Genomic DNA, 23700 nt, shown 5'->3' on the forward strand with positions numbered 1-23700 from the left:
CTGCACCACCACCACTGACACCCCTCCATTTGCAGAGGCAAGGGTACCACAAAAGCAGAAAATTAAAACTGATTGAGGCAAGAGACTGTCATTCTCATGAAGTAATACAAAAGTACATCCTTTTTTCTTGAAGGAGAGAGGCAGCTGGTGAGCCCTTCCTAGTGATTTTATGCAGCTGGCATCAATTACCACTTTAAGCCATTATCTGTGAATACAAACTCCCATTGAAACCCTCTTTGTCTTCCCTCTGATAGAGCTGGTGGAAGTGTTTTATACTTATACATTCCCTGTCTGTTTGTGACAGCACGTCTGATTACCAGTAATTTTTGCAGTAAGCTATACTTTTGCAAGACTCACGTGGTTAAATCAAGCTTGAAGCAGCTCTCCTCTCCCTTTTCATGTGTTCCCCTTCAGAGACTAAATGGATGTGCCAGCATCCCTAGGGGTTTCTAACTGCAAACTCTTTTACCAAAATAATCTTGCCTATAAGATTAAAACCTGCATATGACTCCCCCACAGAAATCCACCTATGTACATTCAGATAATTTCTAACCATTTGAATCAGCACACTGAAAATAAACCCAGGTGTATTACCTCTCAGCCTACCACCCAGCAGCACCTGATCAGCTTGCTTACTGCTCCACCAAAAAAGCTCAGTATCCCTCGTTCTTCCATTCATCACTGCACACTAAATATCAATGTGGGTTTTTCTGCATGCAGATGGCAAATCAATGACTTGTTGTTTTTATTACTTCAGCAATTACAAAATTGTGATGATTTAAGTAGCTGAAGATTTACGTATTTGACCGTGGTTGCCACGGGAGAAACTCATGGTCAAAAATGCTACTAGTGCAGATCCGTGTAAGGAAGATTATCAGCCATTTTCAAAAGGTTGCACTCCACCCCCTGCAACATTATGGAAGGAAAACACTGCATATTTACACAAATTTTTAGAAGACAAGGAATTCAGACACATTTTGCTGGACATTTTTGAGGGATAGAAAAGAAGAGAACTAAGCTCTAGAAGTCTCAGAATCAGGGAGGACATAACCAAAGCAAAAGTCACTTCCAGTCTGTCTCTAAACATCATTGTCCAGATGCCTCAAGAGACCAAGCACAACAGTCCTGACCCATTCCAGCACTAAAACTGGTATGAGACCTCTATGAGAAATAGTCTCTGAAAAACACAATTGGAGGAGTAAGGGGGAAATAATACCGTTTCCCAAGCCCTACAGCACAATGAAATTATTTTAGTAGCTGAACTTTAAAATTAAAAAAAACCCCAAACCTCCCAAAGGTAGAGCAAAGACATGTTGCAAGGCATGTAAGTGGTGACTTTCCATTCAAACTCCCTCACCTGGAAGATCTGTCTGACTACTGCTCTTGGCTGGAAATTTATTCTGCCAGCTCAAGGAGGAGAAACTCAGTATTATTTCCAAAGGTTTTATTTACCCTAGTATTATGATGAGGGGAAATGTGAATGAGAAAACAAAGTCCAGCAAGGTTAAAGCAAGACAATGTTTTGTGATAAAGGAGAAAGCAAGTTTACTTATCCTACCAGATGATTTATATGCTGCTCTAAATCAGTGTGAAGCAGAATACAAATTGGTCCTAAGAAATGAGACAGTGACAAATCTCCTCTCTCCCCTCACAAATGACATCCAGTAATTTCAAGCTACAACCAAGGGTTTTTTAGAATTAATATCACTACCAAACAGTGTAAAATCAAACACCAGCAAAATAGGATGGAGTGAGGGAAGCCTTCAAAATCTCCTCTCCTTTGCTTTCCCAGTACTGCTCAAAAAGCTTTGCCTGCCTATACCCATGGAGCTGTCCTGCATGGAGAACTGCAGCTGGCAATATTCTGCCTGGGGTTCCAGAGTAGGCTGAGTTCCTGAGGACCACAAGCTCCAATGGCAGCTTCTGAAATTTTGGAATCTTGAGATCACAGCAGAGTTGGGATTTGTGTAGAGCAGCAGGCAGCAGCCTCAGCCCAGCATTGGGAGTGAAAAGGCACTGCTAACCCATGGACTCCCAGAGCAATGGAGAGAAAACCAGTCTGCCTTCACAGGCATGAAAATGATAACAACTTTCCCTTTCTTTTACCAACTGCCCCTGACACACTAATTGAAGAAAAACAGGAGAAGTCCAAAAGAAACCCAGTTTATTTTCCTTTCTGCTTCCTCTCACGTTTCACTTCTACCTTCCACTCACACTAAAAAAAAAAAATAAATAAAAGTCCTAAAACTGCAAACAAAAATCTTCCTGGATAAATCAAATCACAACACCAACTTTTGCAAACCACAATTCTGCTTGAGTGTCACAACCTCCCTCCTCTTTGCACTCCAGACGTGGCCAGCATCCATTTGGAGCAGAATCTGTACAGGACAGAGAAAATTTGAATAGAGCCTAGCACAATAGGTGACCTTTTCTGCTGCAGGAATCCATAATATATACACTCGTTAATAAAGTTCTCACACACGAGGGAGATGTTTTGGCGAGGAAAGTTGGGGCAGTATTGCACACAGCACAATACTTGAACAAGGAGCTGTGGCGCTGCCTCCAAGCTGGGAAGGAGGTTGTAATTTCAGGAGGAACCAAACCACAAGAGCAACGATACTCCGAGTGGGTAAGTCCCTGCCAGCGACTGCCAAGGTAGGAAGTTTGTATAAAGCAGAGCAGCTAGCAGTGCAGAGAGTGCGACGTGGAAAAACGTGATCCTCTCCAACACCACAACGAAGTGTTGGAATTGGGAATACGACATTAAATAGTTTGTAAGAAAAAATATCAAACACAGGCTTCTTGGGAGGGAAAGTCTAAACTATTTTCAATAAAATACTTTAATCAAGAGGTGCAATAAATATTTAACAAGTCCTTATACAATCCCTCCTAAATCTTAAATTTCTTATTACACCCCATCCTTCTTGAGAGCCTTTTACAAGCCTTTGAGCTTTGTCACCCTCAAGCTAAAGGGTAAGTTCCTTTCCCATCTGTCTCTCTCCTGTGCTACCTTCTCACTCCCAGCATTCTCTGTGCCTGTTTCACTTCACATGCAAGGTCTCTTTTTCACAGACACCTTACCTACATACTCTTCCCACCTCGGCATCAAGAGGTTAATTTCTCTGCACTGTCCTAAAAGTCCTTCCCAAACACAGACTTTTCCAAGGCCTCCAGCCTGTACCCTCTTAAGAAAGGCATCCATCACACCACACAGTGACACTGATGGAGCACGAGCCATCCAGCAAGCACTGGCATGAGTGCTGGGCATCCCCCACCACTGCTGGGAGGGTGCCTCAGCCTCTGCCCCTCGTCCACATCACAGCCCATGCAGAGAAAGGCCTTCACTGGCTTTACCATTTGTGAGCTTTCTGGAAACCAGGCATCCTGTCACTGGGAGCTGCCCACCAGCCTGCGAGCTGCTGCTGCCGCCGGCACGGAGCCCTGCTGCCAGGAACAGCAAAGCAGCAACGCTGCTCAGGCACAGTAATTGCAGAAGACGGCTGGGAAGCTTTTTCAAGGGTCAAAAAAACCTTACTTTTGCAAGCACTGGCTGGCAGAACAGCGCTGTCCTTATGACCACATTCAGTTACCTTCAGTGGCAACATTTCATCAAGCAGGTGAGAAACACTTCCACCAAACACACAAAACAGAAGCTGCTTTGTCTCGCCTTGGCACAGCACCCTCTCTACTGCATGCTAAAGGCACTGTTTGAAACAAGAAAGCAAATGAGCCAAGCTGTTCGCGACAGTGCCATCACTGAGGCTGCAGCCATAAAGGAACAGTTAAATTAGCTGGACAAAGAGGCATGGGGAAGGACTAGCTCCTAAGCAGGGTCCCAGCACTCCCCAAGGAGCCTGTGTAGCAGCATTGTGCAGGCGCAGGAGACGGAATCACGTGCGGGCAGGAAGAAGCCAAAAACCACGTGAAGACAATACTTGTCTGTTGTCTCCCCCCTAAACCACCTCCTCTGCCAGTCACTTCGACAACAATATTTTCTTTCTTGCCTGATGTGCCTCCGGTGCCTTCACTGGTCACTGAATGAACTGCTCTGAAGGCACAGAAACCACACCACTGCAGACCTCCCTCAGTAAAATCCCAAGATGCCATAGGCTTTTCCAAAGACAACCAAGAGAGAAACCTCCTGAGGGCAAATCGCTTCAACTATTTCCAAGGCTAATTCCTTGATCCTAGTCATGATTACTTAAAAGAGTTTCCTGCTCAGACTGCATGTTTGTCCCAGCTATACAATTCAACTGTCCATCCTCATCAAGCCTAAATTACTTACAAGTTACACAACAAGCTAGCCTTATATTGACATCTTCAGAGCTCTCATAAAAGAGGGCTAGTCCCCTACCTTCATCATTATTATTTACACTAAAAATGCCTGTTGCTATACAATTTATACATCCAGTCTCAGGTTTCTTGTGATCAGAACAAGCCCTTCCTAGCAGATATTAAAATTAAGCCTGTGTGTGTAAGAAAGAAATCTCCTTCATGCAAAGCTCCAGGCTCAGATAATTAGAGGAGATGAAGATGCTGGAGAGAAAGCAGGCTAATGAACAAAATGTTGCACAGCTCTTCTACTTCCATTCTCAGCATGTATTTGATGCCAAGGAAAGCAACAGCTCAGGGGGTAACAGAGCCAAGGAAGGCATTTGCCCACTGCCTGGTCCCTGCTTTGCCCTGGGTAGTATGAAGCTTCACTGCTCCCACCTGGAGGGCAGATCTCCTTCCCAAAGGGATCAGCACATGAGTCCCTCCCAACATGTGCAGTCCAGATGCTGCCGGGCTGCAGTTTGGACCTGGGAGGTGTAAAAGGCTCCCAAATCCTGCAGGTGTCATGCACCTGGAGAGATTCAACAAGAAACTGAAATTCTGGCTTGAGACTAAGCTTTAAACTTAGAGGGAGGCAGAAGGGGAACATCTGAGAGAAGAAAGGAAACAAAAGGTTGAAATGACTGAAAGCAGATTTCCTATGCACCAAATGCCACACAGACATCGTATTAGCAGAAATGTAAGCCAAGAAAGTAAAATACATTAAAAATAGCAGTTCTGGCATAACAATAATGTTCTTCTAGTACATACATAGTGAAAACCTATAATTACACAAAGACACTAATTTCCTTAAAGGACAGATTTGTTCAATATACAGCCTCACACCCACACTGACCAACAAGTCTTGTAGATGAATAGGGAAGAGGAATTTATTTACAACCCCCCCCCTTTCATTTCATACATTGAAGGAAACCCAAATGCTACAAGACAACTAAAATATTCCATCAGTTTGTGCTAACAAACACAAAAGATATAACCATGCACACCCAAACAGGAACAGAACAAATGAGAGGACAGAAAAGTAATCCCACTTGGGCTTTTCTCAGGGCTGTTTCACATAGGATCTTGTATCAAAATGAGATGGGGCTGGAGAAGTAGTTTTCAAGAGAAATTCAGCAACTCTATCACATGCCACCATTTCTTTTCTGAAGGGCCTGGCACTGCTCAGTACATTATATTATTTAGGCCAAAAGCAAACAGACAGATTTGCAAAGAAAAGGGGCAGACTGGCAATGGTACTCCAAAATAAAACATACATTAATAAATAAAATTTAAAATAAAAAATAAAAACAAACAAATATCCCACACCAAAACAAACAAAACCCATGAAACAAAACAAACAAAACCACCAAAAACAAAAACAAATCCAAAATACAGAGCAGCACAAACAAGTACCACCACAATTGCCATCAGTGAGCACCTGGTAGCCATGAAGCAATACCTCATATTCCAGGAGACACCGTCCCACCAGCGACCTTTACACCTCTACAGGACAAATACCACCTCAGGTAGACAGACCTGTCCCTCACAGGCAATTTTCCCCCTAGTTAAACTGCAGATCTCCATGCTTCAACACTCCAGGCTTCAGCACAACCACTGTGTGCCTAAAATTAGACAGAATGAATCCAGGCTTTGGTCACTGGTAGCATCAATGGTTAAGACAAGCAAACAACCAGTGAAAGTCTACAAGTTTTATTATGGTCTTGGTCTTCCGATCCCAAATCAACTAGTAGGTGGAAGAAGAACTTTGTAACATATTGCTAATCCCTCAGCTGTCCACATTCCTAAAGTCTTCTAATGCTTTCATTAAAAGGACTGTCCTCATTAAAATGCTGCGAGTGTAGCAATTTTTCCTTCCAAATATTTAAAATGGTCTGCAACACTAACAAAGCTCTGCATTTTGTGAGAAAATGAGTACTAAGAAAAGGCCCAAACCTGAAATTACTGCATTTTCTTTGCAGGTCACCAATCCGCTTCTATAATGTGACATAAACTTCAGTGAGCCTGCTACTATGAAGAAATAGATTTAATGCTTCTTTTCTAAAGTGGTGTACTTTTGTCTAAGGTACACCTCCCAGGTGAAACTACTTCTAACAGGCAGCAGTCACATCTGCAAGCATAGAAGGTAAGACATTGGCTTAGGAATACCCATGCTTAATGCCCATTTTTAGTGCAGCCAGTAACCTATGCTCTGTTTCACACCCACAAAAGGAAAACTCAAAATTCTGCACTATGCTACAGCTTCCAATAATCTTCTTGTAAGCAAGGACTGGTGTGAGATCATGATCTGACTTATTCAACACAAGGTTTCTTTTGTGCAGCAGCCAAAATATGTAAATTGCCCAGGAATAAAAGAAATCATCCGATCTGTACATGTGTCTTACAAACACGGCTGAATGACAGTGTGAGAGCACAAGTCCTTACAAGTTCTAATTTCAGGTAATCTTTGCCTGAAGGTTAAACACTTTAGCTCCTCTGGTCCAATATTAGTCACCGCTCAGCCTCTGTCAGTAATCCACAGCCTTCCCCCACCTTGCGCAGAGAAAGGACTGCAAATCCAAAATGACAGGTGCCAGTAAGGAGGGTCCAAAAGGTTCAAAGGCCCGCTCCTTTCACCTGATGAGGGACAGAAAGGATCGCAAAAACAGCTGCAACACCAGCCCACCGTCATGTGTTTGAGAAAAAGGCTGAATAAACCACTGCCTGCGTAGACCATGGGAGGAGGCTGCACCAAGTCCTACAGGTTTGTCAAATTCAATTTTCAAAATACTCCAGAAAATGCCTTTGGTTTTTTACACCAATGTTGCAAGCAAGGACTGCTTTAAAAGCTGGACAGAGGAGACTTGCCCCTACTCCCTTTGTCATCATCTCCACCTCCTCTTCCCTCTCTGTTTTGGTAAGAACTGCTCCTCATAACAGTGACAGAGCAGAAAACTAATATCAGGTCAGTAGCTGTAATACCATCAGACCTGCACAAACCTACTGAAACCTGTCCAAGCCCTTAAACCACCTGCTACTTCTTGGGAAGGAATGGGCTCTTTCTGAAAGGGTAAACGCAGGCACCTGATGGATACCAGACTAGACCTGGGATTTCTGCTCCTCCCTGCTCTTCTTCATTCCCAAAACCTAAAGTGTAACAGCAGCTTTAAGGGTAAAAAAACACCACGCTCAGCTACTCTGTAGGAAAAAACAGAAAATAAATAACTAGGAATATGTATGCTGAGAGCAGCTTTCTTGAGGCAGACCTCTCCAACTTGCTTGTTCATGTATGAATGAGATCCATGTTTAATTACCCTAGGGGTTTTCAAAGCAAGAAGGAATATTGATATTATATTTTACCTCTAAAATACTCCACTGCTCAAAAAAACAGCTCTTTTAAAAATGGGAAATCCATTACCAAATGATTTACAACTGACTGACAAGATGATGATGTCTGTAATTATCATATCCAATCACTCAAATTACAATTTACCAGCAGACACACAAACTATTTGATTCACAGTTAACATTTTTTCTTCAGCAGTTGCCAGGTCCTTTCTAAAACAAGAGGGGAGACAGACAACCTCTATCAGTAACAAATGCAGCTGCTGATGAGTGGAATTCAGGGATGTCTGAGAGGGGCAAATTTCCCTTCATGTCTGTGCCAAACCCTCCTGGAGGACAGATGACAACCAGAGCTGCAACCAAAAGGCTTTTCCTTTGTGTTCAGACAGGAGCAGCTGTTAGACAGGTACAAAGGTACAGCCACGTCTGGGCATGTGTGATAAGCGAGTTCTTTATAAAATTGGTTGCTGAGGTTTTGATTTTCTTTGGTAGATTAACGCTGACTTATGCACAGCATTTAAAATCGCCCTGCACTGCCAAAGCTCTATAAAGGCTGTGCACTTTAGTGTACAAGTTAAGTGCATTTGGCGCTATGCTACGATGTACAAAATCATTTCCATGCAGCTGCCAGCAGAAGGGAGCTATATTCTTGGACCAGATGTTTTTGTTGTCGGTGCTGCCAAGCACGCCTGGAAACCTCACAGCTGAGCAGTGCTGCAGGAGTGAATTAACAATGAACAGAGCCACAAGATGCTCATGTCCATCTATTAAATGGGGTGTCACAGTCGCCTCTCTCCCTTACTCCTGCTCTCTGAGCAAGGAAGCTGTGGATGGCCAGCTAATTATTTACCTGTCTGAGAAGAAAAGCATTTCTGTCTCCATCAGGATAAATTAAAGCAAGAAAAAATGCTTGCAAATATTATACCCCAGCTGCATTTACCCTTAGTTGGGAAGGTGACAAAGAGACCTTGATTAACAGCCAAGAAAACAGGACTGGAAAAAATATAAAACAGTCCTAATGCCACAGTACATGCTTGTTTTTGCTGCTGGGCTGTGAACAGGCAAGTATTTATTAAAAGGTATTTCACTTCAAAAATCAGAGCTGCTATGGCATCTCTCTTTCCAGTTTAAAAACAAACAGCTCAGATCCCAGCACAAGTCTCTCACTCTTGAGCTGAAATGCTGAGAGGAGGGGCAGGAGTTTGGGGGCAGAAGTCCACTTCTCAACCACAACACCAGCTTCCAGTGAGGCTCGGCTGCTCTTTGCCTTGCTGTCCCCATGTTGAAAAGCAGGGGCTCCTGTCAGCCCCCAACCTGCCAGCCTTGCCTTGTCTGTCACAACTGCATCACAACTAGCAGAGGGGACCTGCAGGGACCAAAATACTGAATGGTCAGGCAGCTGCTCAAAACTGCAGGTGTGCATGCACAGCAGGCAGCGAGCAGTCCCAACAGGAATGAGGGAGTCAGGCACCAACACTCAGACACTGATGAGAAGAAAAATGAGGTTTACTCAGTCCAAAACTGTCCTGTGGCAGGCCCTACAACAACCACAATGCCTGTAAGAAAAACCAGAGAGGCCAGGCCATCTCACCCAGAAAGAAAAAGCCCTGCAATAGTCCAGAAAGAGATGGAAGCACATCCACCACTCCATCCAGGCGCTGCAACCCTCACCGGGCAGCGATGGGCAACACCACTTCCTCAGGCTGGTGGTCAGGGGCTCACTTTGGTTATTGTACTCACTGGGCACCAACATGTTCAGAGAAGAAAGTGACACACAAAGGGGGTTGGGGGGATGTTATGAGCCTGCTGTGAGCTGCTCTGGAGGCTCTTTTCTCAAACAGGCAGCTCAGACAGGCACAACCCACTCCTGCAGCACAAGTGCCTGTTAAAAAGTGAAACTCAGAAACATGACTGTAAAATAAATGCAGGCATAATATGCTTTACTGAAATACCCCAATACATAATATAATCTGATCTCCCTCCGAAAAGGTATTGGTTTGGTTTCCCCAGCCCGCAGCAGCCACCACAGTCCCTGTGCCAAGCATGGCCCCAGCCTGCCCAGCCATCATCTGCATGGGAACTACACCCAAAGCAGTGCCTTCCTTAAGGATATATACAAAAGTTCAGAGTTATAAAAAAAAAAAAAACAAACAAACCAAAAAACCCCAGAAAAAAACAAGAAATGTGGTCTTTCCTGTTCAGATAAATAACTGGTCACCTTCTCAGGGATTTTTCTGTTATAATAAAAGCAATGCTATCACTACAGAGTCTCAGGGGAAGATGACTCATGAGCAGGAAAGGGCCTGTAATTCTGTGCTCAGGGTATTCACCCCAGTAGATATTACAACTTTTTACTATGCTAGTCTGGTAACATGATTAAGTGGCAGTCTGAAGAAATCTTCCCTTAATCACACTTGATTTGAAACCAAACTAAGAGCAATTAGCTCAGCCAAAATGCATGAGGGAGACAGGGAAGGCATTTACATCCAAAAGTCGAAACCTAGATTGTTTGGAGAGCTTCAAAATTCAGGAGGATAAGGTTCAAGGCACCGGATTTGCTCAGAGCAGATCTGTGTGACAATGAAGTCATGCACAAAGGGACAGCTGCAGCAACCCTGCCAGCTCCAGCTCCATGACCAAGGCAAGGATACGCTGGTTGGTTTGGAAACATTACCAAGCAGCATGGAAGCAGCAGAAATCCCACACACAGCAAACCAGACCTCTTCAATAGCTGGAGAGGCAGCTAAGTGAAAGACCATGTGTTGCAGAGGTCAGCTTCTGCCAGACTAAGGTATCTGAACAAAGTCCATCATGCCTGAAGGCTCCTCTCCTGCAGTTTTCCTGCAGCCTAGTTCCTTCAAAAGGCACACGTAGAAATCCCAAAGCCGACTCATGAAGAAAAGTCTCACAGAAATTGACAGTTAAATTGGTTAAGCTTATCTTTGCTGGTTTACTAAAAAACGATGCACCACTACAAAAAGCTTTTAGCTGTGCTCTGGCCAGCATGAATTGAAAAGCAAGGTTCAGGGGGTGCGGAGTAAGAAAAGGAAGAAGAGAGAGGCTATTATAAAGATAGAAAAACAAAATATTAGTACTACCACCACTGATAATAATAATAATAATAGAAAAATCTAAGGTTGTGGGTGCCTTTTTATTTTATTTAACAAAAATCTCTCCCCACAACAGCTCCATCTGTAGTCTCTGAGCATTCTGGGGCTTTCTGCCAAGGTGATCAGTAGCAAAGAGCTAGCATTTGTCTTTGAATCACAGCCATTATGTGCTTCAGTGTTCCCACACCACACAGAAACTGGAGGCACTCACAACTCTTCCTGGGCTAAAGCTGAGCCACTGATCCAAAGCACGAAGGATGAGGGCAGCGCATGTGTGCTGCTGCATATAAAGGCTGGGCACGATGGAAAGAAAAGGACATTGCTGGTTTTCATGACCTATAAAACTTCCTGACTGAAAGCGGGCTTGGCTGAACAGCTCTCCAACTTGCTGGCAAGCCTCTTCAAAGCAAGACACCCAGCTAAAGGTTGTCTCTTTCATACAATGCATCCCTTATTCCCTCACGCCTTTAGTTCGTGAGCAGACGCTCTTCCTGAGGAACCACAGAGTGTACATCATGCACCAGTCATGACCCCGTTTTGGCCACCTCTCTACAGTGCTGGCCTGGAGAGTGGGCACATGCCCATGCACGCCAACAACCTGCACGTTGCAGTTGCTTCCTTTCAGGGAAGTGCAGGGCTCTGCACTACTTTAAGTAGTGTCAGCTTCCCACCAGCCCGACTCACCTCACACCTGTTTTACCATTCATCTTGTAAAGATAATTAAAAGAGAAACTTAAAAAGGAAAAAAAAAAAATGGAAGAAGTTCCCTGAACCAAAGATGCAAAAAAACTGTTGAACACCGATAGGCTCCTACTAGCATAACCAGAATGTCTCTGTTACAATGCTGCATATCAGGTTTCAGAAGAAACATTTGGCTCCCGACATCACATAGGAGGCAAGCAGGTTTCTCCCTCTGAAGCCCTCTAGTGATGGTCAGAAGCAGAGCAGTGACACATCTATACGCTTTCAGTGCAATTGTCTGAGTCCAGAACATCCCTCTGGCTGCAAAGGGATGTTCTGGACTCCAACATGCAATCAGGAGGAAAATGCAGAAAAACACCTGCACAAGATATCACTGTTCATCTGCCACGCCAGGTGAGGATGGCCATGTTTCAAGGAGCACAGAGCAGCTCATGGAACCACACTAAGCAGAGTGTTTGTGATTGTTTATCCATGCCTTGAGTAGCCATTTGTCCTCCAAAGGCTGATGAATATGGGTATTTTTGTAAACAATCCTGGATTAGACCTCTAATCCAAACAGGAACCAATCTATCCAGAGTGGTTCTTAATCAAGGCTCACCAAAAAAAATTGAGCATTAGGCTCAATTTCTGCTCTCCACTGAGTATACAGCTCCTGAATATATGAATTCCCACAAGTATATTCATCCCATACATTATCAAGCTGCAGAGAAAACCAGTAGAAGAAACATCTTCATTTTTATCTAAGAAAATTTCCTATTAACTGCCAGTCATCCTCATCCCCCTCTGGATCCAGCACTGCCTCACACATTCTAAGTATGCAGGCCTTTCCTACAAAACAGCAGCACACTGCCCAAACCCACTGAATTGCATTCTCCTGCTTTATCCACCAGCTGTATGAAATTCACTTATTACAGAACTAGCGATATAAAATATATAAAAAGGACATTGAGGTGCTGAAGTGTGTCCAGAGAAGGGCACCAAGGATTGTGAAGGGTTTAGAAATCATGTCCTGTGAGACACAGCTGAGGGAGTGGGATAAGGAGGCTCGGAGGGACCTCATCACTCTCTACAGCTGCCTGAAAGGAGATGCAGTGAGGTGGGGACCAATCTCTTCTGCTGTGCCTTCAGTGAGAAGGCTGTAGAAAATGGCCTTAAGCTGAAACAGAGGAGATTCAGATTAGGTATTAAAAAGAAAATTTCACTGTTCAGATGGTCAGGCATTGGAATTGGTTGCCCAGGGAGGTGGTGGAGTCACCATCCCTGGAGGTGTGTGGATCTGGTGCTGGGTGATGTGGGTCCAGTGGCTTAGGGGTTACAGTGATAGTGCCAAGCGAGCAGTTGGACTGGATGATCTTTAAGTCTCTTCCAACCTTAGTGATTATTTGATTCCATTATATTTTTTATATGTCAGAGTGGCAAATTATTAGATGCATCATAAGCAACAGTGTTAAGATGAGGCACTGTTTCCCACAACAAGGACTGCTCTAACACCTTATATAGCTTAAGAGTACTTTATTGACAACATTTAAATCATGCCAATTTAAATAATATCTAACTACTGTGTGGAGGAAGAATGAGTGACATTCAGCAAATTAGCGATGGTACCATCCAAGCATACACAGCAAGGGCAGGCTGGGCTTTTGACTCTGGACTTGACTTAAAGTAAACAGATGTCTTTCAGAGGTAGATCTATGTTGGCTACCTGGATTAGTTCACTAAAGGGTTGTTTTCCTTTGCCATTCACTAACCAAAGTGCTGTTAAACTCAGGGTTAAGGAGGCTCTTTGCCTGCAAACACAGGGCATGATCCACAATGCAGTTCAGCTAAGCCAGCCTCCCAAAGGTCACCAAGTCAGAGGCAGCTGGCACCACACATCCTCAGCACAGGTTTTCCAGCTCCACCATTGGAATTGAGCTTGCCACACAGCAATTCTTTGCTCTGCTATTATCCTGATCACTGGAATTCAGAATCACAATGAATGTTATGGAAATCATCCAAAGCAGAAAGTGAAGTAATTTCTAAGGCAAGTAAGCAGACTAAAAATAGCCTGTTACACAGTGGAAAGAATCAGAGGGTAGGGGAATCCCTGCAGAAGACCTTTACACTCCATTCTTTATTCCTAAACTGCAGGTTGAAGCACTACAAACAGTCCCTCAGCCGTCACCGTAGGTGGCTCAGAAAGATGCAGCCAAGATGTTGGAAAGGCGTTGCAGCCGGCTTTCCTCCTGGATTTGCACTGCAAAGGGATGGCTCCAGGTTCCCCATGCAGCCTCACAACTGTAACCCTGTGGAGATGCTGCTTGCAGGCCAGCTCCCAGAAGCTGCCACTTCCACTCCCCGTCCTGCCTGGCCCCTCTCACCGACCCCCTGGCCAGCTTTACCGAGGGCAAAAACAGTAGAAAGATAATCTGTATTTTTTAATATATATATATTTCCTAGCCAGTGGAGCACAGGATGGGACCTGATAGCTTCTGATGTAAGGGGAACTTGGAAGGGAAGGGAAGAGAGGCAAGGCTCTCCCTGCAATAGCACCCAGACACTCAACTGTCTTTGTTGTACTGTAAAACCTTATCTCTAGGGAGAAGTAAATAGAAATGGGGAGACCACAGACACCTATGTCAGGAGATGCACTGCTAACATAAGAGGATGACATCTGAACATTTACAAATAGAAAATGCAACTATTTCTCCTTTTTTTCCTGCCAGTGGGAGAAATCCTTTCTTGAGTTTACACACAGTTTGTTTACATTTGTAGGCACAGAGAATGAGTTTGCATTTACATGCTGATCCATCCACTTTTACATGACCAGTGCCAACTCTTAAAATTTGTGTTGCAAATCAAGACTGGGCTGGTTACATTTCCCAGACTTTTTAATCAGAATTAGGGAGCAGCAGCAATTCTGACATAGGAACAGGTATTTCCTTCAGGGACTCAAATTTGAGTGCAGACTTGTTTGACCATGCTGCCCACTCTGATCTATAAATCAATGTGACTCTATCATTTTATAATCAATGCAAAGCTGCATATTTTAAAAATTGCTGCAAAGGAGTGTAGTAAGAGAAGAGAAAGGCAAATACAGAATGAAAATCAACAAACTCATTTATAAAAATAATTTTGTCCCACAGGCTCAAAGGGAGGCAACTAGAATAAATGCTAGTGAAAAGGGAGCTGAGGTAAAATATGCAAGAGACAACTAAAACCTCCAGTAATAATGCTGCCTTTGCATCAGTGTTTCCACAGCAGTGACTCAGGTCTGACTGTCCTGCAGCCCCGGCCAGGACAGGTTAGTGCAGGGGGAGCCAAGCAGCCACCAGGATGCTCTCTCTCCCTGCTGCCTCTGGTCTCTCTGCCCAATTACATTTCCATTCAGTAAAATATTCCACATGAGAAAATTATTTTCAGCGATCATGGATGCTCTCCTTTCTTACTCTTGCAGGCAGAGCCACAGTGCTTAGCCAGGACAGTAAGAGCTATCCAAAGGTCTGTGGGCTGCTGCATTTACACTGGGATTTCCACTTAGTTCTTACCACATCTAGAATGAAACACTAAAACTCAGTTCAGGAAGAAGGTGCTACAGTGGAAAATATTCCTGCTGAAGAGATACACTGCAGAAACATCTCGTACACCAAGCAACACACAAAGCTGAGCTCACTTCTGGAACTGGCCCCTCCACTAGGCAGAGGAAGGGACACTTGTGAAGGCACCCATCATCTTACAGAATGAGGTGCAAAAGAGAGCAGGCTATTGGAACTCCCACCTCCATCTTTTGCACCAGTGATGAGCTAAGTACAAAGCTACCATTTTACCTGGTGGATGTGAGGCAAAACACAACACCCACCTGCTTGCTGTCCACACAGGAACAGTAGCACTTCTGATAGTCAGTTCGCTCACTTCTCACAGATTCATCTTTCAGAACGAAACACTAATGAAGTGTTCAAGAAATAAAGGCTGACATTAAAAAAAATCAACAGGTAAACATCACAACAGCCTTGTTGGAAAGGATTTGAGACACTTACAGGCTCTGGAGACAAACAGAATCTTCTCCTACACTGATCAACTGAACTAGTTTGTTGCACAGCATCTTCAAGGCTCTTTGAACACTAGCTCAGCTGTGTGCTTTCCATTGCATATTTAAGAAATTTGGCACCGGGGAAGCAGAACACTTTAGGCACTAGGGCAGTGTTTATTGTGGTTACAAACCAGCTTAGAGTACAATGCATTCCCAAGTCCTCGAGCATTAGCACTTGCTACCGTAATCTCTAGATTCAGGAGATTCAGGAGCTGGGCTTTAAGACTCTATTTTAGCCAACAATTCCATACAAAATCATTCAAACTGTGCCTTGCAAAAGAAGCACTGTTGAGGGACTTGGAAAAAAACATTTTTGACTCATTAAATGTTGGAGAATAACACTGCTATTTTATCTTTATATATATACATAGGCATGTTAAGAAAGGAGGGGAGAGAGAGATCACACAAGATAATCTCAAATGTACAGTACTAGATTTGTGGACTCATAAACTTAAGAAAGAACCAGAGGAGATTTAAAAATGCTTGAAAGTAGTTTTCATGTGCTACACTGCACAGAACTTTTTCCTTAAATAAAAAATGAAGTGATCTACTTTCTCCTCATGATTTACTGCAAAACAGTGGCCAGCTGACTGATAATGGAAGGTGGCTAAGGTCTGCCTACCATTTTCAAAGCAGAGGCTATAAATTTCAGCCCCTCCCTTCTCCATGCAGCCTGCCAGTTTCCACATAACTTGCCAAGACTTTGTATCTCCGGAATTTCTCCTCCTCATTAAACTTGGCTGAAGTCGACCAGCAGATCCAAATGGTATTTGGTGGAAAAGAAGGCAGGACATGCCCAGTATCACCAAGAAGCCTCATTTCCTTAGGAAGTCAAGATAAAAATATGGAATGCTGCAGCAAAAACAGGAGGAGCCCACAGGCAGGTGCAGTTTATGAAAATACAATTAAACACAGTCAAGAGAGATTACATTTCAAGCAGATATATCCCCCATAATATAAACAGAGAATTAATTCCCCTGACTTTGATCCTAATGCCCAAGCCAGATTTTAAAGTGTATCTCTGAAAGATAGCAGCTTATACTGGACCTAGGATTTTTTGGTTGCCTATGCAGACAGGAAGAATACTCAGCTGACCCCAGTTTAGCCTAGAAATCTGCTAAAATGAAAGCACAATGCTCTGTCACAATCTTTATTGGTTTCACTCTACCCAAACTGGCAAGAGCACACATGCTCTAACACTGTATTGACAGGGTTGTCTTGTTATCCTTGAGTAGACAGTATGTCTGACTCACTGGGGGTAAATTGAGCTGTGCTGTGTCTGATAGAAATGATAAAAAATGCAGCCCCATACTTTTTGCTATTATCTGCACACAAAACATTTGTTTCCCATCAGAACGCAAAACTCGTTAGCAGCTGAGACAGTCAGAGCTCAGCACTGGGGAAGGCAGCAGCAAATCACCTGCACGAACGCTCCTCTCAGCTCAGAAGAAATGCTCCATCACTAGAATTTGCACAGGTTATTATTGCTCAGATTCATGTTAGAGCAGGTATGACCTGTAGGTAAAATATCTCAACTGTAAAAGCATCTGCATGCTACCCACATTAATACTAGCTGCAGTGGTGAAGTCTCAAGAGTCCAGGACACAAACTGATGCTAGCAGTCATTTGTATACATATGAAATGTGTCATTAGTGGCCTCTTTGTCACTGCTTACAGCAGGACTTCAAATGATTGCAGGTATCAAGCCTAATGACTGAAGAAAAATATGCACAGTATTAGAGCTTAAATGCATGAGTATTGCCCACCTGGACAGGTAACAGAGCCCAAGGATGGTAACAGATGTCAAAGAGTTCACCTAGATGACCTATTCTTTCTTTCTCAGTGTGTCACTGCAGCTGCACCACCCGTCCAAAGCAAAGCAATTTTTTAACAAGTCCAGACTTGTCCAAAGACCTCAAGACTCGCAGAGAAATCTTCTTAATATGCAACCCTGCCCTTCTGCCTATAGAAACCAGCTGCAGCCATTTCCATTATGCTCCAATATTAAACATGCGCTCTCACATACTGATGAGCAATAGCAGATCTCAGTGCCACAGCTGAGGAGCATATCCTGAGCATCTTCTGCTGTGCTATAGCACAGTGTTATCTGGTTCTCATAAAGCCAGGTGGGCAAAATTTTTAAGCTGCCTCCCTACAACAAAGGGGATTCTTTTACACTCCAAACTACAGCAAAGTTCCCTTTACGTGGCCATAACTTCAGGTTGTGTCATCTAAACTACACTTCAATTTACAGAGCACTGGTAAAACATTTTCCACTAGACAGGACAAGAATTCCGCACATCAGACATAAGCATACAGATGAAGAGAAGGCAGAGGCAAGTCTGCTTTCTTTACACTTTACTGACATTTGTGTTCCACAATCAACTTTGAGCATGAAGCCATTGCCCAGCCTCAACTGAAAAAGCCATGCAACAGGAATCCTATTAAATGAGCACCAGGAAGCCTTTAGAGCTAAAGCTCTATTGCTTTTGAGAGGTGCTGCAATGGTGCCCTCAAGGATCTTCAAAGCAAAAGGAACATATTTGTTTCTTTCAGCCTTGAAACAGTCAGGTTTCCAAAACAAGCTTATTAAAATACATAGAGAGGTATGCCCACAAGGACAACTGACGATAGGCAGTGCATGCAAACTCTTCCTCTCGGGTGGATATCTTGCATAAGGAGAAAACATATGTTGAAATAAGCATAGAGAAACAAGCATGTATGAATGTTTTACATCCATTTTCTTCTCTCTCCTCCGCCAATTTTTCCCTCGCACAGTATCAATGCAAAATTGCTCTTCACAGGAACACAGTAATGCAGAGCCTCAGTGCTCAACATCAGCTCTCTCCAGAAGTGTAATTTCCCAAGCCACAGCTGTGGTAAGAGCCACAGCTTTTTCCCCTGATCTCAAACCCCGGTGAAGCTCCCTATTTAGTCTCCTTGCAACTGCATCAAACCAGACATCCTCCCCTTTCCAAATAAGCTTCTCTAGCCTGACAATCTTGCTAATCCCTGAATAATCAGATGAAGAGAGTGGAAGTTTGCCTTTTATCCAAACTGGTGCCAGCATTGCTCCAGAAAATTTCTTGGATTGAGTCCAGAAACTGAAGCTCTGACTTAAACCAGGTGTTAGATGTATCTGCCTTGCTGGGAGATAAAGTCACTGCTCCTTGTAAGGACAAAAGGCTTTTTAGAGTTAAATGTCATTCTACTGTTAGAACTATGAGCTGGCAATCCAAGGAATTTCCCAGCCACCTAAGGGCAGGGGTGTTGTGACATGTCTGGCACCCCTGCAAGGCTCTATGCCCTGCCCTCGCCCTGTAGATGGACAGGACCACCTCTGCCTGACCCAAACAGGACTCTTGCAGAAAAAAAGCAGCATGGAGCTGCAGCAGAGCCTGGTCCTGCACAGACATCAGCTAGCACCCAGGGCTGAACCGCCTGGCATCAGGTCCATGGTAAAGCAGGGGGAAGAACTGTGCCAAGCTGCTGGGCGAGGGCATGAAGCAGAGGTAGGTGAGGGATCTCAATTAAAGAAGGAAACAGTCAATTATACAAATGCTCTGCAGTTCAACAAAGGCTGCCCTACTGGCTGCAAGGCTATTATAGCTCTTTTTGACCTCCTCCAAAACCAGATGTTACAGCTCAAGGGACTACTCTGTCCAGCTCTGTTTTCCTCTGAACTGTAATATATAATTCCCAGGAACTTTTTTTTTTTCCTTAACCTAATCCCTACAAGAGATCAGAGGTTAATCAGCTTCAGGAGAACTGGACAGCAGGGCTGTCAAGTTCGTAAACAGCTTTTTTTTTTTCCTTTTCCACAGAACAATTCTTTATTTTGCCAGGTAACTGCTTAACCAAAGACTGCAAAATGTTGTACAGACTAGTAGCAAGCAATCTTTCATTGCAGGGACAAGCAAGCAGAGTGCCAGTACTCTCCATGGAACAATCTGGATTTTTAGGTCCCTTATCAATTTTCCCCAATTCACATTAAGAAGAAGTGACTCCTATGAAACACTGGGAGGGCAAAGACTTTTGGTAACTCTAGTGACTTTAGATTTGCTTTGGCTAACTTCACAGTCAGTACAGCCCTGGACTGGTACATAAGTACTTTATCAGGCAGCTGCAAAGCCAGATAAAGCCAGGTAAAGCACTGCATTCATATCTCTACACTAAAAGGATGGCCCCTATTGAGCTTCTCCAGGCTGACTTGACCCAGTTCTGTTGCACTGGGCCACAAGAATCTGTATTTCCCAATTTTCCAGAGTGAGCCATCAACTTCTATTTTTTCCCCCTTCAAACAGATGAAAATCCATGGATTGTCAATGAGTTTTCATGGGAAAAACAAGAACATACATAGTAGGGCAAACTTTTGGTTTGGCTTACTATGTTATTTTCCCCTCATTTTGTCTGCTAGTTTATGTGGGAACCCACATTTTTATTTATCTGCAGTTTTTATGCAGACTGCTTTGAGATGACCTATGGAAAATGGACAAATTATCCACACGACTGTAGTTTATACCGCCATGTAGGCTGTAAGATACAGACTCAAAAAAATCAAAGTGACTTTCCTACCGCAACAGAAATAAGCAGCCAGCAGAGTAAGGAAGATGGCAATGAGTAACTCAGCGAATGTTTCCTATCTAGGTATAGGAGATGTGCCCTGTTTTTCTACAGGCCTGGAGGCTTTGGTCTGAGGTTAATTTTTCTGTAGAGGACACACAGAAATGGCAAGACATGCAAGCACTAAAAGCAATCCAACTTCTTTCATAAATCAGCAGGATACAGTATCCAGTTGTTTACTTAGCATAATTTTACACAGACTAGATTGGACAAGTCATGAAACACTGGGCACAAGAGCTGAGAAATGCTGCTATTAAAAACGGCATGCGGAAAACTTTCCCAAGAGATGCCAAGAGTGTGTGTGGGAAGAGGTAGGAGGAAGAAGCAGCAGCGTCAGGGGTTATAACAAACAGAAGAGAAGCAATTGTGTTTTTCCCTCAAAATCAGTTACTAAACTTTTCAAAGAGAAAAGCATTGCTGGAAGTGGAACACAGGAGCGACCCTGGAAACAACAGTGCAGCTGCAAGGAAAGGCTCCAAAGCAGTTAAAACAGAGTCAAGCTTTAGGGTGTAATGCAAGTTAATAGCTTGGATGCAGGCAGATTTGCCAAGTAAGCTTTGCTAAGGTTTAAAATGCTATTTGCTTCACATGAAAACAGATTCTTCTAAGTAAACAGGGACTGCTAAATCTTAGGAGTCATGGCAGTCTTATGATCATGGAAACCTAACAGTATGGTCAGTGAGTGGAAAGGAACAACACGGACTGAACACCACCTTCTCCAAACCAATGTCACAAAAGGAACAGAGACCTTACAATAGAAAGATTAATGACAGACTACATATAATGCCTCCCTCACAACAAGCATGCAGTGTGAGATTCATCCTACATGTGTAGATTTTATAAAACAATTTTTAAAGCGCGCATATGCCGATAGCTTGCACTGTTCCCCTTTTACGGTCATTGGGCTCTTTCCAACAAGGAATAAGAATAGCTTTCCATTGATGAAAACTGGCGGGGTTTTTGGTTTTATTTGTTCTACGCTCCAGTGAAATTTTTTCAGCCTGCATGCACTGCAGCTTTGCCCTTCGAAAGTGAAAAGAAGACCTACCTGTGCACCATTCTGTAGTGATATCTATAGATCTTTAGGTCTTACAGTTCCATCAGTGCTTGCTTTAGTGCTGTAGATCAAAAGATCAGTAAAGATCTAGTCTTCTAAGTATTTTCCTTATTTGTTTAGAAAAGAGGAAAGTAGAAGAGGCAGGGAAGTTTTATGCATATCAGCATCCCCCAACGTTTCAGGCAGCAGAACTAACTAGTCATAATTTATTGAAAGATCAAGCTGATAGGCTTCAGCCCACCTCCTTTTCTCTCATCCTTGCCACCATTCTTTTCAAAATTAAAATCTAAAGAGAAAACCACAAGAAAAGGTGAGAAGGATGAAGAGTATTTCCACAGTGCCATGTGCACTACAGAGTTGTAATATTTCTTCCAATGCCTCGAGTCAGAGGTTACAATACCTCATTTTCTTCACGCCAACCAAAACATTTTAAGGAAAGACTTCACTCTGACTTTGACATCTCTCCTGTGTGGATGATCAAAGCTTTACAGCCCAGAACTGACATAACTTTGCTGATCCTGAGCAATGTGTGAATTGCAGAATCATGGCCTTGAAAACTAAAAATCTGGGGTGTGCCCACAGAGCATGCCAATACATTAGGTTTTCTAATTTGTTAAGCATTTGGCAAAACAAGCACTGGATCAGAGGTATCCCAGAAGAAAGGAAGTCTTGTGTCTGTTCTCAGTTCAGGTTAGTCAGAATAATCAGATATCCCCCATGGCATCGCTTGAATTTAGGCAGAAAGGCATAACACTGCCAATAAAACATGCACATAGGCACAAATCACCTACAGCTTCAAACAACCACTCATAAAAAAACCACTATTTCAGTTTTGTGAAAGTTTCCACTCAGGCCTCTTTCTCCATGGGCACGAATACAGTATTACCATTAGCAGTTCATCTAACTGTAGCTCTTAAAGCAGGCGGAGAAGGTGAATTTGTGGCTGTGCTTCCCTCAGCATTTCTCCTGGAATAGTGCTAAGGGTGAAGTCACTGTCCCCATGTTCTCTCCTCCCACTGTCTCCATAAGTTGTGGAAAGCTAGAACCAGGATAGACCTGCATTGTTTGCCAGCAAATGAGGTGTTCATGAAATAAACCCTTGAGGAACTGAAGCTATGGTTTGAGGATATGGCTATCTCCGGCAGAAATATCAATTTGAGTTACTGCCCCTTCCCTTATGGCCAGCAGTGACTCTTTTGTAGTCTCATGACACCTTCTTCATAATAACCACACAAGAGTTTGCAACATCATGTGCTGAACTCAATCAATGAACCAATCCAGGTTATAAATAACCAAGGGAAGGAGAGGAGTAAGGGTGTTTTAAAACTGGAACCAGAGCCTGTTCACTGATCCAGGTCACCATCTGACCCCAAGGCAGCTGTGCCGGCACAAGTGTTGGGAAATGGGCAAGGAACCAGTGAGCAAGGCTGGACAAGAACACCCTACAGCCACATCTGCCACTGAGAAAATGGTACACATAACAGTGTCACCCATGCCTGGTGTTAAAAAGTGGAGCTGAGTTAGTACAACTTGGATGAGTTTACACATTTTTAGTCTCTGTGAGCTCTTTTCTTTGAAGCAAAAACACATGAGCTCCACTGGTAGGAATGACAATGCTTTTAAGCTGCATGGGGCTAGCTAACATCTCCAAACTCCTCCCTCTGACTACCCTTCATCCCCTGAAAAAGCACTGCACTTATGAGATAAAAGACAGTGCTTTTCAAAACCAGACAAAAATTACATTAAGTTTCAAAACTTACTCCTGCAATATGAGCTTAGCCATACTAAAGACAGCATTTTTCAACTCTCTTCCTTTTTCTGCGCAACCTCTCTATTACAACTGTTTGTGATTAATACATGCTTTTAAAAACAGAGGGAGTGTGCAATAGAGCCAATCTTAGTATTATGGAAGAAGCCATTGTTGTGCACAGTCCAGCAAGCTGCCCTGTGTAAAACTGCTGCACAGATGAAAACATTTGCTGTGCAAAGAACATTCCCTGTGTGTCAATGTACCATTATCCTTCTTTGGTTTCTCTGCTTGTTAACTGCAGCAAAAAAAGCATTGCCTCCTCATGAAGACAGCCTTTGAAAAACTTCAGCTGAAAATTGATCTTTATCAAGCCATTTGACAAGAAAGGAATATCTAGCTGTAGGCAGACACAACAGCTGAAGTTAGAGAGCAACAGTCACACTGCCCATCGATCACTAGAGATTCAGAGATAAGACTGAAGCCCTATCAGTTGACCTAACCCTGTCTCTTGTTTTCCTCCTCTCCTGCCTGTTTACCCATTACACCCCACCACTCATCTAGGACCTTGTGTCCAAGGCCATTTTTACTTGTTGCACCTATAACCACACTAAGCTATAAAATATTCTGCAGCAATATCCTTGCAGAAGTTTGGCTTGCTATAACCATCTTGGCCAAAGACCCCATGTTCTGCACGATGTACATGCATTAATTTAAGTATTTCCCCTGTGTA

General features: G+C 43.4%; 1 protein-coding gene across 11 annotated transcripts in view; it reads right to left on the minus strand.

The window, feature by feature from the left end:
- Positions 1 to 23700, minus strand: part of MAP4K4 (mitogen-activated protein kinase kinase kinase kinase 4) — a 164522-nt gene that overhangs the window by 61986 nt on the left and 78836 nt on the right. The window lies entirely within an intron of this gene.

The sequence above is a fragment of the Anomalospiza imberbis genome, chromosome 2 (assembly GCF_031753505.1).
Source record: "Anomalospiza imberbis isolate Cuckoo-Finch-1a 21T00152 chromosome 2, ASM3175350v1, whole genome shotgun sequence".
Taxonomy (NCBI): Eukaryota; Metazoa; Chordata; class Aves; order Passeriformes; family Viduidae; genus Anomalospiza; species Anomalospiza imberbis.